Source organism: Lontra canadensis, unplaced genomic scaffold, assembly GCF_010015895.1.
Source record: "Lontra canadensis isolate GAN:19392208 unplaced genomic scaffold, GSC_riverotter_1.0 scaffold11, whole genome shotgun sequence".
Lineage (NCBI taxonomy): Eukaryota > Metazoa > Chordata > Mammalia > Carnivora > Mustelidae > Lontra > Lontra canadensis.
Genome location: NW_022631005.1, coordinates 21,957,581 through 21,975,626, shown reverse-complemented (window position 1 = coordinate 21,975,626; position 18,046 = coordinate 21,957,581). Strand labels below are relative to the sequence as shown.

General features: G+C 34.2%; 1 long non-coding RNA gene across 2 annotated transcripts in view; it reads right to left on the bottom strand.

The window, feature by feature from the left end:
* The window catches only part of LOC116866945, a 30,369-nt gene extending 15,529 nt beyond the window's left edge, over positions 1-14,840 (bottom strand). The window contains exons 1-2 of one of the 2 annotated variants that reach the window (XR_004382517.1): positions 14,809-14,840; positions 12,755-12,936 (exon numbers count right to left, since the gene is read on the bottom strand). This is a non-coding gene — a long non-coding RNA (uncharacterized LOC116866945). Of the gene's footprint in view, positions 1-12,754; positions 12,937-13,918; positions 13,958-14,808 lie in introns of those variants that run through there. The other variant, XR_004382518.1, reaches the window with a different exon arrangement.
* Positions 14,841-18,046: the final 3,206 nt, after the last annotated feature.

The following is an 18,046-nucleotide window of genomic DNA, read 5'->3' as shown; positions in this document are numbered from 1 at the left end:
AAAATCTTAAAAAAAAGAATAATTTTGTACATGTAAGAATTATCAATTGTCTTGTGTTTGGAAGATAAATCTGATTACAATTACATATTATGGTTGTATTCATTTTAACGGCTATCTATGAAAGCACAGATTGTGTTGACATGACCCAGAGCTGTCCGACATACAATCTCCCCAAGAAGAGTCAGTTTAATATAGTGAAATACTCCACATTTTATTCTCATTGTAAGTTCATAAAAATAATTTGATTGAGTTTTAAACATTTTCAACCATTTGTTTTGACAGAACAGACAAGGCCCATTGTCAAACAGACTCAAAGACAGACAGGAAGTATGATTTAAGTGGCCTATGGGAGTGTTTGGGATTTTTAAGCATTCACTGCAGAAGTAACATGAGTTGAAACTATAAGTCGAATATCTGTTTAAGATTATTGGCCAAAATCCTGAGAAGATGAACAGAGATCCCTACCCTCATTGAGCTTCTACTTCAGATACAATAGAGAGGTGAAAATATAAATAAAACCAATAAATAAAAACCATAATATATTCAAGGTGGGAAATTACATAGAAAGAATAAGTGGAGTACAGTAAGTAGAAGAGAGTATTCAAGGGGTTATCAGATTGCAGTATTAAATAGTAATCAGAGTAGACCTTATTAAAAAATGGAAGGTGAACAATATATTGAAAGTGCTGGGGAAAGAACAATCCTGGAAGCGTGACCAACAGGGGTAAAGTTTTTAAGATGCAGTGATGTGTGGGAGCTGGTTTGTAATTGTTCATAAATCCAATTGTTAAATTATTCAGACTTTTGTGAGCTGGTTCTTAAACATGATCATTATTAAACATTAAATTAGATAAACAAGTGAAATATATTAAAAACTCATCACTTAAGTATTTTAGTACATTTTACCATTATTGATACTATTGAGGTTATTTATATGTATTATTTCTGTATTTTGAATACTATCTAATGATGTAATTCCCAACTTTGTGTTAAAAAATGTCACAATGATAGTTTAAAATCTCCAATGGCAGGAGCATATATACCTCAGAAATTGGCAAAAACTATGAATCAGGGATTGGTTTTTTGTTTTCTTGGCTGTCTACACTTATGAAAGAGATGAAGAGGGGATGCTAGTAATGCATTTCAAACTTAAAATTGTGTCTTATCTTATTTTTTCAAGATTTTAGTCAAGTGTATAGAAAGAGTAATCCTTGTTTTGGGGTTGATTTTCCCAGGAAGTTGCAGTGGTTTCCTCTTCTTTTGTATCTGTGACTTTCAGTTTCCTCTCATATACCACAAAAAGACTAGAAAGGCTTTATGTGTATAAAATGCAGCCTTCCCTTTTAAGGTAGGAGGATGGGAATCTGACCAACCTGTGTGTCATGCACATACCAGAAAGAGGAGAGCACCAAAACCAGTCCTAATGACCATTAATTCCCAAACAGGTAATTTTATTTTTTCAGGAAAAAGCCCCACAGATTTTTCTTGGGAGTAGTCTCTACATTATAAATATATGGGAGGGGAATACGAAGAAAAAACTGGGATGTTTACCCCACAGATACTTTGAATTAATTTCTTGCTTTGCCCTCCCTTTCTCATGGATCTCTAATATGCTACCTGCAAACCAAGTATCTCTGATATCTTACTGTCAGATTTGCTTTTTCTTTCACTACATCTTGTTCCTGGCTCCTGCTTATTCTCTTTTCCTATTAGCCATTGTTATGCTATCCATATCCCAGAATTTACTGAAACTATATGTTCACCAATGATTCTCTTTTTTTTTTTACTCTCACTGTTAGGACTTAGTCTTTTAAACATTTATCTATAATCATTTTAATGGGTAATTAGGAGAGAGAAGTGATAGAGTGATAGGATTAGTCTATTATCCTTAATCCATATTTTTCCTTTACTAGACACTAATTCTAAAAAAAGTATATCGATATTTTCCTATTACTAGCTGTAGTACTTTATGTGATAGGGTAAGTAAGCCACATATATAATTTTTTTGTAAATGGGCTTAGTTAATAAAATGTCACATTAAAAAAAATCAACATGGTCAGATAGTTAATTATCTGTCCATTATAATATGCAGCAGAGGCCCTGCCTTTTAGCTGAGTTCAACAAGTCTGAGAATTTGAAATAGGAGACATGTATAAGCCTCATATCTTCAGCATCCTCCCAGCTCTATTTTAAATAACTCTGTTAGCAATGCTTACTCCATCTTATTCTCCCCATTATCAGTTGTCAGTCTATACATTTATGGCCACCTCAGAGCAAGAAAAGTATGAAAGGTCTGTCAGAGTCAATATGACATCACTCTGTGATAACAGTTGTTGCTAATGAGACAGATATTAAATAGAAAATTCAAGAACCTGGGGATGGAGAGAAAAATTTTTCTACCAAAAACATTATTGGGCACCTGGGTGGCTCAGTCGTTGGGCAGCTGCCTTCGGCTGGGTTCATGATCCCAGGGTCCTGAGATCCAGGCCCACATTGGGCTCCCTGCTCAGTGGGAAGTCTGCTTCTCCCTCCCCTGCTCCTCCCTGCTTTTGTTCCCTCTCTCTGTGTGTCTCTCTCTGTCAAATAAATAAATAAAAATCTTTTTAAAAATTATTAAAACTTAAAAGATATTAAAAAAAATAAACAACAACCCTGAACTCATAGATATAGAGAATGAACTGGTAGTTATCAGAGGTGGGGGGTTGGGAGGTAGGCAAAATGGGAAATGTTCTATAACTCAGCCTTTTATACATGTAATGAGATAAAATTTTGATAAATTCATTATACAAAATATTGAATATACTATATATAGACTGCTAAATATTTACATTAAAATAAACATGTTTAACAAATTATATATAATATTTATAAGAACTCTAGTGAAACTGAAACCATGATATTAAAGGTCATTCCATTTCTAGTAAGGTGACAATCAGAGCAAGTAGGCTAAAGCTTGTGACTTAGTGACTTTGTGTAACTCTGGAAGTGTTAGCCCTGGTCTTTACCTTCTTTGACATCTAGGTTTTATTGTATATAGCTTAGAGTAAATGAGTTGTTTCCTGAAAGTAAAGTTGATATGCAAATTATAAGAAGTTCTTTGCTTCTCTCTGTATAATTATTCAATGGTAAGATCTAGTACATATGTCAATATATTCCAAATATACATAATTAAGTTTTTCTGTTTTGATATTTCTATTTCTTTTGTTAATGGATTTATGCAAATTGTTGCATTACAGAAGCACATATTTTCTTTTTCTTTTTTTCATAAACATACATTCTCTTATATGCTGTGATATGCATGTGACTGTGTAGCCCTGTGTGACATCTATTAGAAGGGCTTATCATCCAGGTTGAGCTTCTCCCCTTGGGTTGCTTTCTACCTCTTCTTAGGTAGCCTATCTCCAAAGGGATCTCTTGTCTTTGGGCTGGGATTAGTCTAACTGGCTGAACTAGAACTTCACTATAAAGACATTTCATTCCCTTTGTATTGCAATTACAGTAGTCCTGAGTAAAGCAACTTTGAAAATAGGCCAGCTATAAGTACAAAGCTGTGAAATATCTGGCAATTTATGTCAGCTTGGACACTGGCTGGTCTGACCACCCAACACTCTGTTTTATGATCCTTTAATATACTAAACAGAACACATACTGGCTCACAATGAAAACTTTTACAATTTCTTAAGCATCATTCATTGCTGCATGTCACCAAACAGCCAAGTCAAATGTCTTCACTGAGAGAATTCAATACTCTTTGTACAGCTGGAATGAACAGACGATGTTGGTGAAAGCTTGTGGAGATGAGCATCTGATTACCAACCTGAAAATTAGGACTCAAAGACAGGACCATCTCTTTTAAAATTTTCCATTATGTGTTTAAGAGGGTGTTGGTGGCAGCCTGCCAGGTACATAAGCCAGAGTGGGAAAAAACTCTAGTCAATCATCTGACCTAGGGACCAGTCTGTGCTCAGTGAAATAAATTTTGAAAATAAGGAACAAGTTGCCCTTGTAGGCCCTCATTTGGACCTATCTTCAAAGTCTTTTCAATGACATGCCCTAGAAAAAAAATCAGCAATGCCCCATTGGATTTCTTCCCAAGAAGCTAACAGCAATAAACAGTTAGTATTTAAGATGACTGGTAGGCTCTTAAAGACACTTCATGGAATTTTAATGATAAAATCTGGGTTGGAGGAATGCATGTTAAAGTACTTGCATTTTTTTTTTCTCAATCTGACTTATTTCACATAGAATTCCACATAATTTAACTCATATGTGGAATTAAAAAAAAATGAATAAACACACAAACAAAAAGCAAAATCAGACTTATAAACACAGTGAACAAACGGATGATTCCCAGAGGGGAAGAGATGGAGAAATGGGAAAAGTGGGTGAAGGGGAGTGGGAGATACAGGCTTCTAGTTACAGAAGGAATAAATCACAGGAATGAAAGGCATAGTATAGGGAATACAGTCAATAATATTGCAATAGTGTTATATAGTAGATATAAAACTATTGTGTTACACTATATATTATCTAATAGATATAATATAGTAGATAGGTGGTAGATACACTTATGGTGAATGCACCATAACAAATAGAGAAGATGAATTGCTATGTTGTATCCCTGAACTAGTTCAACATTGTGTGTCAACTATATTCATATTAGAATTTAAAAAAAAATAAAGTACTTGCATTTCTTTCTTTATGGCAATAATTTAAATTATAATTTCATAAGGCAAAAGAGTTAACACTAGGCATATTAGCAGAATGAATTGAATTTTAGCACATGAAGCAATATTAACTCCCAAATTGGAAGCATTTCTACACATTAAGCATACATTTCTGTTTTGGTAGACAGGCCTCTGACTTTTAGGGGGTAGTTCATTGGTCAAGTTAAAAGTGGTCACTAACTATATATTTCTTGAAGGCATATAAAATTTGTAGTATCAAAAAAGTATTCCAATTATCTAATATTGTGCTAAGACTTTTTAGATTTTCAGTAAGACCTTGTGATTGACAAACGAGAATAAGTCATAACTTTCATAACCTCTATCAATAATTTTTAGTTGAATAGATTTGTTTGGTTGTCAATATTAAATTTATACATAACAGAATGAAATAAAAAAGTATGTCTCTTTGTGTCTCTGGAAGTATACAGAAAGAACTGATTTACCAATTCCTAGTCTAAGAAACAATAAATCAACAATACCACTGAAATAGTTTATATATATGTACATATATGTGTATATATATTTCTGTGTATATATATGTATACTTATATATATTTCATATAATGTAAATTACACATAAAAAGGCTATATAATGTATTACATAAAACTAATATTACTCAGCCATCAAAAAGAATGAAATCTTGCCATTTGCAATGACATGGATGGAAGCAGAAGGTATTATGCTAAGTGAAATAAATCAGTCAGAAGACAAATATCATATGATTTCACTCATATGTGGAATTTTAAGAAATAAAAACAGATGAATATAGAGAAAAGGAAGGAAAGATAAAAATCAGATGAAAAATAAGAGGGGGCCACACTAAAAGAAACATGGAACTCTAGGAAACAAACTGAGGGTTATTGGAGGGGAGGTTATGGGGAAGGGGTAATTGGGTGATGGGCATTAAGGAAGACACTAGATGACACTGGGTGTTATATGCAACTGATGAATCACTAAATTTTACCCTGGTAACTAATAATACAGTGTATGTTAACTAAACTGAATTTAAATAAAGAATTTTAAAATATATTATAATTAAGTGGCACATAAATGAAGACATAATCTGTACCTTCAATGCATTAGAGACTATAAGGGAGTCAGGTCCAGAGTTAGTGGTATGACAGAAGAAAACTTGCAAGAACTTAGTTATACAAGTTACACAAATAAGATGTGGTAACAGTTTGCAAAGGCTTTGAAAATTTAAATGCATGCACATTAAATCTATGGTTAGTACTAGGATGAACTGCTTTTAAATGAAGCTAAATCATGAAGGAGAATGTTAGATTTTTCTTTACACTATATCCCACATTTCTGATGAGTTGTGCATTATTCATCTTTCTCAGCATATCTGGTCTATACAGCTTTATTCAAATTATCTTTCTCCTGTCCAGACTGGCTAGCCTCACTGAGCAGAAAAGAACTTGTCATTTTGTATCTATGAAGAGTCCAGCAGAAACTTCCAGTACCCTCAATAGGAAAAGCAAATCTACCTGCATTCAAGATCGTCATCAGTCAATAGCTGCTTATAATCAAGGAGAGATGAAACGATGAGTTTAGTCTGCTCATTGTTATGCTAAATGACAATAAACAAAGAACTCCATTTAATCTTCAACAATCTAAGTAAAATCAAAGTCCTTGCTTACATAAATCTTGTTAACGAGGAAGTTTTCTGAACTCAGTGGTGACATTACTGGTTTCTATAGCTTGCATTTATGAGTACTCACCATGTAACAGGTACTGTACCAGGAGCACAGGAGATATACATGGAGTAGATAGAAGGTCTGCTTTGTCAAACTTATTTTTTATTGTTAGAGACAAATACTAAATGGGGTAAATATATAAAACACATAGTGATAAGTATTATGGGAAAAATTTATAGCAATAGAGAGAAATGATTATATTTTTTGATAGAAGGGTATTATCCTTTTACACAGAAGGCCATAGAAGAAGGCCACTCACTGAGAAGATGACATTTGATTAACAATCTGAAGGGGAAAAATTAAATGTACATGTATATAACTTAAAATAATATTATATATATTAATACATAAAATGAAGTATCTACATAACATAAATTCATCCAGTACGGTTAGAAATATAACCAATTAATTTATTCTCCTGTTCAGTATTGTTAATTCAAGCATTACTTCTCTGAATTGCAGTTAATATGCAAAATAGATAAAGAACTCATATAACCCAACACCAAACAAAACCAAATAATCCAGTTAAAAATAGGCAGGGAACCTGAATAGACTTTTTTTTATGAATATATACAAATGTCTAACAGAAACAGGTGTTCTGTTATGAAAAGGTGTTCTCTATCACTAATAATAAGGGAAGTACAAAACAAAACCACAATGAGATACCACCCCATACCAGTCAGAATGATAGTTTCAAAAAGACAAGAAATGTCTTGGCAAGGATGTAGAGCAAAGGAAATCTTCATGCACTGTTGGTAAATTGGTACAACCACCATAGAAAGAAGTATGGAGTTTTTTGAAAAAGTTAAAAACAGAAATACCATACAATCCAGTAGTTCCACTACTTACCCAAAGAAAACAAAAACAAATTTGAAAAAAATACATGTATATCTATGTTCATTGTGGCATTATTTATAATAGTCAAGATATGGAAGCAACCCAAGTGTCCATCAATTGATAAATGAGTAAAGAAAAAGTTGTAATAAAAAAAATTCCTAACAAACAAAAGGCCAGGACCAGATGGCTTCATAGATGAACTCTACCAAATGTTTAAATAATCAAACTATTCCAAAAAATAGAAAGGAAGGAAAAGTTCCTGGTTCATTCTATGAGGCATTATCCTAATAAAACAAAATACTAGCAAACTGAATCCAACAAAACAGTAAAAAAAAAAAAAAGTCATTCACCATGATCGAGTGGGATTTAGATCTGGGATGCAAGTATGATTTAATAGTCACAAATCAATCATCACAATGCATCACATCAATAAGAGAAAGGATAAAAACCATATGACAATTTCAATAGATGCAGAATGAGTATTTGACAAATTACAACATCCATTTGTGATAAAAACATTCAACAAAGTAGGTTTAGAGGGAACATAGCTCAACATAATAAAGGCTGTATATGAAAAACCCACAGCAAACATCTTACTTAATGGGGAAAAAGTGAGAGCTTTTCCCTAAGGTAAAGAACAAGAAAAGGATACCCACTCTTACCACTTTTATTCAACATTGCTACAGGAATCAGACAATAAAAAGAAATAAAAGACATCCAAATTGGCAAAGAGGAAGTAAAGCTTTCACTATTTGCAGATGACATGATACTATATATATATAGAAATCCCTAAAGACTCCACCAAAAAACTACTAGAACTCATAAATGAGTTCAGTAAAGTCGCAGGATATAAATCAATGTACAGAAATCCATTACGTTTCTATATACTAATAATGAAGTAGGAGAAAGAGAAATTAAGAAAACAATCCCATTTACAATAGTACTAAAAATAACAATACCTAGGAATAAAGTACCAAAGAGGTGAAAGACCTATACTCTGAAAACTATAAAATATTAATTAAAGAAATTAAAGATGACACACAATAAATAGACATTTCATGCTCATGGATTGGAAAAACAAGTATTACTAAAATGTCTATACTACCCAAAACAATCTTCAGATTTAATGCAATCCCTATCAAAATGCCACCAGCAGTTTTCACAGAACTAGAACAAACAGTCCAAAATGTGTATGGAGCTGCAAAAGACTCCAAATAGTCAAAGCAATCCTGAAAAAGAAAAAAACAAAAAACAACTGGAGGTATCACAATTCTAGACCTCAAGTTATATTACAAAGCTGTGGTAATCAAAGCAGTATGGTACTGGCACAAAAATAGCACATAGATCAACAAAACAGAATAGAAAACCCAGAAATGAACCCACAATTATATGGTCAATGAATATTCAACACAGTAGAAAAGAATATCCAATAGGAAAAAGACATTCGACAAATTATGTTGGAAACAAAACTGGACAGCAACATGAAAAAGAATGAAACTATACCACATTCTTACATCATGCATAAAAATAAATTCAAAATGGATTAAGGACCTAATTGTGATACCTGAAACCACAAAAATTCTAGAAGAGAGCCTAGGCAGTAATTTCTGTGACATTGGCTACTGCAACCTTTTTCTAGATATATCTCCTGAGGCTAGTAAATAAAAGCGAAAATAAACCATTAGGACTACATCAAAATAAAATCTTTTGCACAGTGAATGAAACAGTTAACAAAACCAAACATCAGCCTATGGAATGGGAAAAGATATTTCCAAATGACATATCCAATAAAGGGTCCCCCTATGTTTATTGCAACATTATTTATAATAACCGAATTATGGAAATAGCTCAAGTGTCCATTGGTAGTTGAACAGATAAAGAAGCTATGATGCACACATACATACACACACCAGACACACAGACTGGAATATTATTCAGCCATAAAAAAAGAATGCAATTTTGCCATTTGCAACAACATGGATGGATTTAGAGGGTATAATGCTAAGTAAAATAACTCAGTCAGAGAAAGACAAATACCATAAGACTTCACTCCTAATTGGAAGTTAAGAAACAAAACAAGCAAAGGAAAGAAGAAGACAGAAAGAGAAACCAAGAAAGAGACTCTTCAGAATAGAGAACACACTGATGGTTAACCAGAGGGGAGATGAGTAGGGAGATGGGTAAAATAGGTGATGGAGATTAAAGAGTACACTTATCATCACATTCCCTGAGTAATATATAGAATTGTTGAATCACCATATTATATACCTGAAACTAATATAATGCTGTGTGTTAACAATAACTGGAATTAAAATTAAAAACTTAAAAAAGAGGTGGTATGTGTATATATATAATACATACCACTATATATTTGTATGTATATAGTATACACATATATACATATATATGTATATATACACACATATACATATATACATATATGTATATATACACACATATATACATACATATACACACACACACACACACAATGTGATATTACTGAGCCATAAAAAAGAATGAGATCTTGCCATTTGTAACATCATCAATGTACCTAGTGGGTATTATTCTAAGTGAATAGTCAGATAGAGAAAGACAAATACCATATGATTTAACTTTTATGCAGAATTTTAAAAAATAAAACAAATGAACAAACAAACTAAAAACAGAAATATACTCATAACAATGAAGAACAAACTGGTGATTGCCAGAAGGGAGCAGGGTTGGGGAATGGGGAAAAAAGCATTTACAATATGCAAGGGAGTATAACATGTCTATGCAATATTTGAAGTGAGAAAGTTATACCACAGATTGCCACATACCTTATTACATACTTATTTATGAAAATTCAGAAAACTTTCCTTCTTCAACCTTAACTCTCTCCATCTTCCTCTTACCCTCAGTTTTAAAGTCAGAATTATGTAAAGGGTGAGTAAAGGAAATCAGATGCATTTGCCTGACTTACAAGGAAAGAAATTGGATTTTAAATATTCTTTGTTGAATTATATAAAGTGAATGAATTATGTATCTATTGTTTTCTATAACTTTCAATTATTTGTTTTATCCAACAAGTGATATTGGTTCTCTCAAGTTTTCTAAAATTGCCTTGCCTTAAGTGTCATATTATTATCTATTGTGGAAAATATCTGAAATAAGGCTCTGAGGGTAAATAGTGTACTTGTTTTTTTATGACTATTTCACAGTCACTTGTAAATTGAAATGCACTTGCCAACATGAACTTTAAAGAATCAATGGATCCATGAAAATGTTAAGGGAATTCTGGACTTTCTCACTTCTGGAATTAGAAATTCATTTAAAGTATCTGTGTGTGTGTGTGTGTGTGTGTGTGTGTGTGTGTGTGTTACATATTGTGTAATTTTGATGTTAACTAGAAATGGTGATGATTAAGCCTTCTCAATTAAATATAAATTCTCTCTGTTATTTTTCAGCCTAAGAAAGGGAAACTTAAATGCCTTTATTTCTAAGGTTCTAAGCAAGTTTCCATGGCAGGAGAAGAGTCTATATAGCTATATAGTTGTGTGTGTGTGTGTGTTTGTGTGTGTGTGTTTAATTTTCTTGGTCACTTGCATTCATTAACAGCAAAAATTCAGACTGCCTGGGTGGCTCAGTTGGTTGAGCACTGGACTCTTGGTTTCAGCTCAGGTCATAATCTCAGGGTCCTGGGATCCAGCCCTGCAGGGACTGACTCCATGCTCATCAGGTTGTCTACGTAGAAATTCTCTTCCCCTGCCCTCTTGTGTCTCTCCCTCTCTCTCTCTCTCTCAAATCAGTCAATCAATCTTTAACAGCAAAAATTGAATAAAAGAACTCTGTACAGAAGAATAACCTAGGACTCACTGACTTAACCCCTGCCTCTTCTGTCATTGATTGACGTTTCAGGACAATCTATAGGTACCAGATACCACTCACTCTCAAAATGAGTCAAGATAACTTTCTGAGAGTTATGAAGTCCAAATGTTCTGTGATTTTTGGGGTACGTACTTCATAGCTATCTTTGCAATTTATTTGCAGTAGGCTTATCTGACTGGCTGAACCCTGGAGTCCACTGGAATTGTAAATGTAGATGTCCTCAATACTTATTTCCAGAGCTATCTAATGAAATGTTTTTGTTTCTTTAAACATATTTCAAATTATTCACATCTAAAATTTTGATACATGTTTCTAATAACCATATCACTACTATTTGAGCATGAATTAAAATAATTTTTGTTATAAAGATTCCTATTTTTAAATATGAATCTATAAGAAGTCCTTTTTAAATGCCCATTCTGCTGTTGGAGCTGCTTGCCTTTTGCGCTACTTAGTGTCACTGGATAGGATTGATTCAAAAAAAGAGGGTACCTTTCCCCATGCAAATGCAAAGATTCTTTCCCAATTGCTAATATTCAGCAGAGGTCTGAGTTAGAGAGCTGAGTATTGGATCTAGTTATTTCACTCATCAATTCTGTGACTCTGAATGAGTCACTTGGATGAATCAGTTTCCTTTCCTTAAAAATGAAGCCAAGGTAACAATACACATTAAAGTACTATTGAAGTTGTACTTTCAATTATGATGAACAGGGTTTATCATTGTTATTCCTTTAAGTACTCTATAGATACAATGCAATATTATATTTAAAGTACTTTTAAAATGCAATATAACATCAAAATTATTAATTTGTGGGGTGGGAGGGTTGAACACATATAAGGTTATTCTATGCAAAGGTATTTCCCAAAATTCATAATCAAAGATTGGAAACACTGACCATATATTAAAATGAACAGTTTATTTAGTCCACATTACTCCTAGCCAGGAAATTCTCTGAGGGATGCTACCATTTTTACCATAATCACTATTTTACTTTAGTATCTGGTATTATACCTAATATATAGTAGGTATTAAATATATACACACACATTATGTATCCAATAATTGACTTGTCAATTATTGTCAGATGACTACACCTGTGAGTGAAAGAGGAAAAGCTTTCCTTTCTCAATGGAGATACAGAGGAGGAGGATAAGCTTGAGGATGAGGGTGTAGGTGAAAAATTAGGACCAACTGGTAAAAACAAGAGGAAATTAGTAAACTTAACTTTTTAAAAACATGTTCAAAAAAAGAAATATTTATATTCGTAATAGAGATTTCTTTATAATGAGACATGCTTAACAAAGGCTGATGGCCACCTGCCATGGCTATATTAAAAGAACTCAATGGGCTGGTTGGGATGGAGTACAAGGTAACACCTATGATCCTTTCCAAGAGCCAAATGTATTTCAAACCACAATTTTAAAAAAAAGTCCTCTTTGAATATTAGATAATTAAGATATTTGAAAAATTAGCTGGTCAATTTCATTAATATAATTGATTTTGTCATTATATATACACCAATCCCCCCCAAAATTTTCTAGATCTGACAATTTTGCATGACTTATCATGGCATGAAGCAATGAAATTAACTAGACTTCTAGGAAAGCACAAGTATTACCTCATTTTTATAAGCAGCAGTGTTGTTTGCTATTTCCTTAGTGAACTGGATCTTCCAGGTGGGAAAACTCTCACATGACTAAATATTATGTTGAAGAATTGACAAGGAACAGGGACTTCATGAACATGACCTCTCCTGACTTTAAAATCTTTCAAAAGATGCCTTTTGCCATCATAAGTGTTCTGGAGATAAAAGAGGAAGCTGGTTGACAACAAGCTGAGAGGAGCAGTCATTAGTTCTAAATGCTGAGTAATGGAGCATAATATTTTTCATCAATAACAGCCAGGAGAAATGGCCCTTAAAGTATCTACAGTACCAAGTAACATAAATGAATGATTATCACGTGATAGATATATAAAGTGGGTGCATAGACATCGTTTGTTATGACTACAGTCTGCTCAAAATTCAGAGGCAATGACACTCATTCTTATTTAGGATCAGACTTTTACATCCCTGTCAGGGTTAACTCATAATAATCAAACTGCAATGAAATGTAGTCCTAGTGAAATGTTGTAGTTAAATGCAGTATTAAAAACTAGTGTCACTAAAAAAACACATAGTCATTAATTAAGATAAGTGAAAGGAACTTTAGAGATCAAAACCCTTTTTATCTCATATTTCAGGTAATGAACCTGAAGCTCTGGTTGATTGTAAGTTCATGTAGTAGGTTTTTTAACAGGTCTATTTATCCTTAGTCTCAGCCCAATACACTTTAACTATTACATAGCAATTCATTAAAAGGTTAATATGGTTAATTAATTAAACAGTCTGAAGTAACTAAATGACCAATTTTAATATAACAGGACAAACTGGCCTTGCTCATTTGACTACTTTCCCTACCACCTCTCCCATTCCCTCCATCCATAGGGAAATATTTATACCACATTGGAAATAGAGGACAAGTACCAGCCACATACCAGAAATTTTGTAGAATCTTTGCAAGATATAGTATAGGTGAGACCAGAATGAGGGAGGGCTGGGCAAAGTTAAGACATCATGGGTAAGTTCAAAGTCCCATAGATAACTAGCAGAATCTCATGCCTCTGAGTTCAGAAGCTGGGTGCTGGGGCAAGGGCAATAGATGAGCAGCAAGAGTTAAGCTCTCTAGTTCTTCTGAAAGGAGTATTCCAGTGCTGTACACAGAATGACAGAAAATATACTCACTCCCAGCTTGCCCTCATTGTGGGATGCAGGACTCCGTGTAGGGGGTTGTGTATATGTGATTGGAGTGGAGGGTCAGCCACTGTAATCCTTCGTCTTATAGAAGAAAAGTGGTATTCCAGGTAATTTGGTTTGTAACAATCAACATGATAGGACAACTTTAGCACAATGTAACAATGCTTCCTCCAAACTAATCACACACACGCAAAAATGGGTATCTTATCTGGCATCATTATACTATAATCTAAATGTGTTTTTACTCTTTTTTTTTTTTTTTGAGACCCAAGTGTCTGAATAGAATAATCAGAATACTCTGATAGAAACTGTGTCATAACCATATACCTGATGATATTGTGCCAAAGTAAGAAACTTACATTCTATATAGCTGCAATCTGTTTTACAGCAATTAAAAATAATAATTATTAAATTTTTTGTCCATATTAAAAAAGATTATGATTATAAAATAAATCTATATTTTAAAAGATTACAATTACAAAATAATTATTATTAAATTACTAGTCTACATTAAAAAAGAAGAAAGTGAGTGGCCGCAGTCAGAGGGCATTGAGGTCAGCCATATTTTATGGCCAATGAAAGCTAGAACCCAGCCTTCTACTTGGAGAAGTGAGTCCTCAGACATAGGCAACCAGTGTCTGCAGCCCACTCCATAAGAATTTATTTCATATTGAGTCAGAAACTTATAGTATGTTATTTATAAGACTCAAACTTTTAACATGTAAAAAGAGAAAATTAAACAGAGTGATTAAAAAAAGAAAGAAAGACTATAAGGGCCTACTTAATCAGAGGGAGCCATTTTGTTGTTTATGCAGTAAACTTAGATTGACCCTATTCAGTAAACTTAGATTGACCCTGCCCCTCCCAGAGGAACTTACTTGCAAAGCTCAGATACAAGGGTGGGTCAGGCCAGGTAGAGACAGCCAATCAGTGGGGCACGCTTATATCTGCTAGGGTGAATTGTAATTCAATTGGCCTCCCGTGTGTGACCTAACATGACTGTGCAGTATTGTAATCTCATTGGCCACCTGTGTGTGGCCAGGCTCAACCACATGGCCTTTACTCTATAAAAGTTAGTCTGTGAGGCTGGGAGGGATTGCCTCTTTGCAAGAGACGGCCCTGACCGGTCAGTTTGATTCTCGATGCTTGGCACGAAATAAAGCTTTGCTTGACCTTTGCTTTGTATCAGTCTCGCTCCTTTGATTATGGACCCTAACAAGACAATCATAGCCTGTAAACTATAAAGATTCTCCCTTTCTGAGTCATTCAATACAAAGGCTGATGCATTGCCTTCCTTAACAGAATATCATTAAGTACTGGGTTATTTTAGTTAACTCCCTTTGCTTGATTCCTTACTTACAATCAAACTTCTCATCATAACAGTGTAGCTTTCCTTGTAGTGGAAAAAAAGTAGCTACTCACATCTATACAAGTGTTTAATTTGACATTTCATCATAAAGCAATAATTTAGTCTCTGGTTTTATGGGCTGGTGTGGAAGAGGAAGAATAGGCACATATATGCATCAGTAATGAACGAATGAGCATCAATATTATGCCCGATGAAGAAGACTTAAAGCCAAAATAATGGAATTGGATAAAAAGTTTTCTAATGGATAAATGTATTGTTTATGATGTACAGCAAAAACAGGTTCTTAGTAATTGATTTTAACACACATCTTTCAGTCATTTGCAAACAATTTAAACAAAAGGATAATATAGATATGTGAATGACATAATCAATAATGTAGATTTTACATAAAACCTTATAAAAATGTACAAATATTATTTTTAATACTCATAGAACTTTGATACAAATAAAATGGTAAGCTATAGAGAAAAATCTACATCACAAAATTTTAGTGCCAATATTCTCTGGCCAAATTTTACTAAGCTGAGCAATAGTAACAGATGAACAACAAATTCCCCAAGATATCTTATTGGAATTTTTTTAGAAATCTCAAATAATTCACATCAGTAGGAAATATAATCTGGATTGGTACGGGACTTTGAAAGTGAAAATAGGAATGCAATTATTCTTATTAAAACTTATGAATAGCCAAATTAAACTCAGAATAATATTTTATAACTTTAAATGTCTCTATTATTTGAACAAAAACTTTAAACTTATTTCCCTGAGCCACATAAAACCCAGAATGCCTTACCAATAGGTGATTTAAACATTAAAGGACAAATGCTAGGCTATTGAAACTCTTCCAGGTTATATAGAATTTTTTTAAAAGCTTAAAAATTCTTCTTGAGAAGCTCATAGTAACAAAATAAGATTAAAAATAAAACAAAATCAGTATCACTTAAAAGCATAAAAAAATTGTACATAACAAATTAAATCAAATATGATGCCAAAAAGAATATAAAATAGGATCAAGAAATTCAGTCTAGAAATGTAAGTATAATTCTGTATTATGTCATCATATTTTTCATCATATCAGTATCTCAAATAAAGAAAATGATTGTATGGATCGAGGCCAAACAAAAGTGAGGTGATTAAATTTAAATCTGTTCTACATGAAATAAAAATAAAATTTTTAATAAACATTATTTCCTAAAATAATGAAGAATTTATAACTCAATCTAGTCAATATTGTGCATATTGGGGGAAAAAAAAAGAGGATTTCATCCACCAGCTCTTATTTCTCTGAGAAGAGAAATTATAAGAAGAAAGAGTGGTATCTTTGATGGGGTCTTAAATTTTATATTTATAACTAGCTAAAATCTTGTTCATAACTAAAATCCTTTTCTCAATTAATCACTTGAAATAGAAGTTTATGATCATTTACAAAAGAAGTATCTCTAATCAGGCTTTATGTATGCCTCATGGTGGGAGCTGAGATTTCAGTTCCAAATGAAAACCAGCCTCTTGCACACAGCACAGGAAAGTAGAGGATTTCTCATGGGTGTGGCTCTAGAAGAAGAGCTTCTGCTCGCTGAATTCACAGACACCAGGCAGAGGACACCTGCGGTGCCTCATCTAAGGAAGAAAGAGGCATACTGGGCAAGAATCCATAATGCTGTCTGTGGGTTACTTCCCACCAAGCCCCCTGCTGAGATGAGGGCTGGAGAACCCAACAGGAGGCAAATTTCCTATCACATCTGCAGCAGGAAGCCTGGCCAGGAAGCAGAGCCCTGTCCTTGGAACAAGCTGGCCTGTGCATCAACAGCAAAGGCCCACCACCATGGCCTCACAGTCTCCCAGCTCTCTGATCTGACTAGCCCTGCCAGATTCACACCTGCTGACATGGTGACTATCCTAAGACCCAGAGACTGCTTTCCACCCCAGTGCAATGCTACTCACAGAGAAGCAAACTTCAGTCTCAGAAATGTGTTCATTGTTTCTAGAATTCCCTGGGTTTGTCTACATTGTTCCACTGAGGTGTCCCTTCCAGATCATTCCTCCAGTGCCCGAAGGTTTTGAGCCACCTTCAAACTGCCCTTCAAAAGGCAGAAACCGGTCTATTTAGGCAGACAAGCTGAGCGATTCTGTGTGGAGGAAACTCAGACCATATCCTTCCTGAACACCAACGCTTCCAATTCCAAGCTTCAAACCCTCACTCACTGGGCACAGAGCACCACATCAGCATGAACACTGCTCTTTCAAATCTCATCTCCCATTCCTTCCAATCAGAAACCAAGCTCCAGTCACCACTCCATTTTCCCTTCAGAAAAGTAAGGAAAAGGATAGAATAAAACACTATGTGTGGAGGGAGGAGCAAGATGGCAGAGGTGTAGGAGATCTAAGTATCATCCTGTCCCAGGAGTTTTGCTAGTTATCAAACCATTCTGAAAACCTACAAACTCAATAGGACGTAGAAGAGAACAAGAGCAGCAATTCTAGGAACAGAAAATTGACCACTTTCCAGAAGGTAGGATGTGCAGAGAAGTGGATCCAAGGCAACCTACAGGAAGATAGACCATGGAGGGAAGGGCTGGCTCCTGGCAAGTGGAAGAGCAGCAGAGCACAAAATTGGAATTTTTAGAAGTCTGCTCCACTAAGGGATGTCGCTCCAGAGCCTCAGTGGGGATATAGCCCTCGCAAGGACAGTGTGGTCTCAGGACCTGCAGGGTCAAAAAGCCCAGGGGTGATTGAGGGTGGCAGAGCTC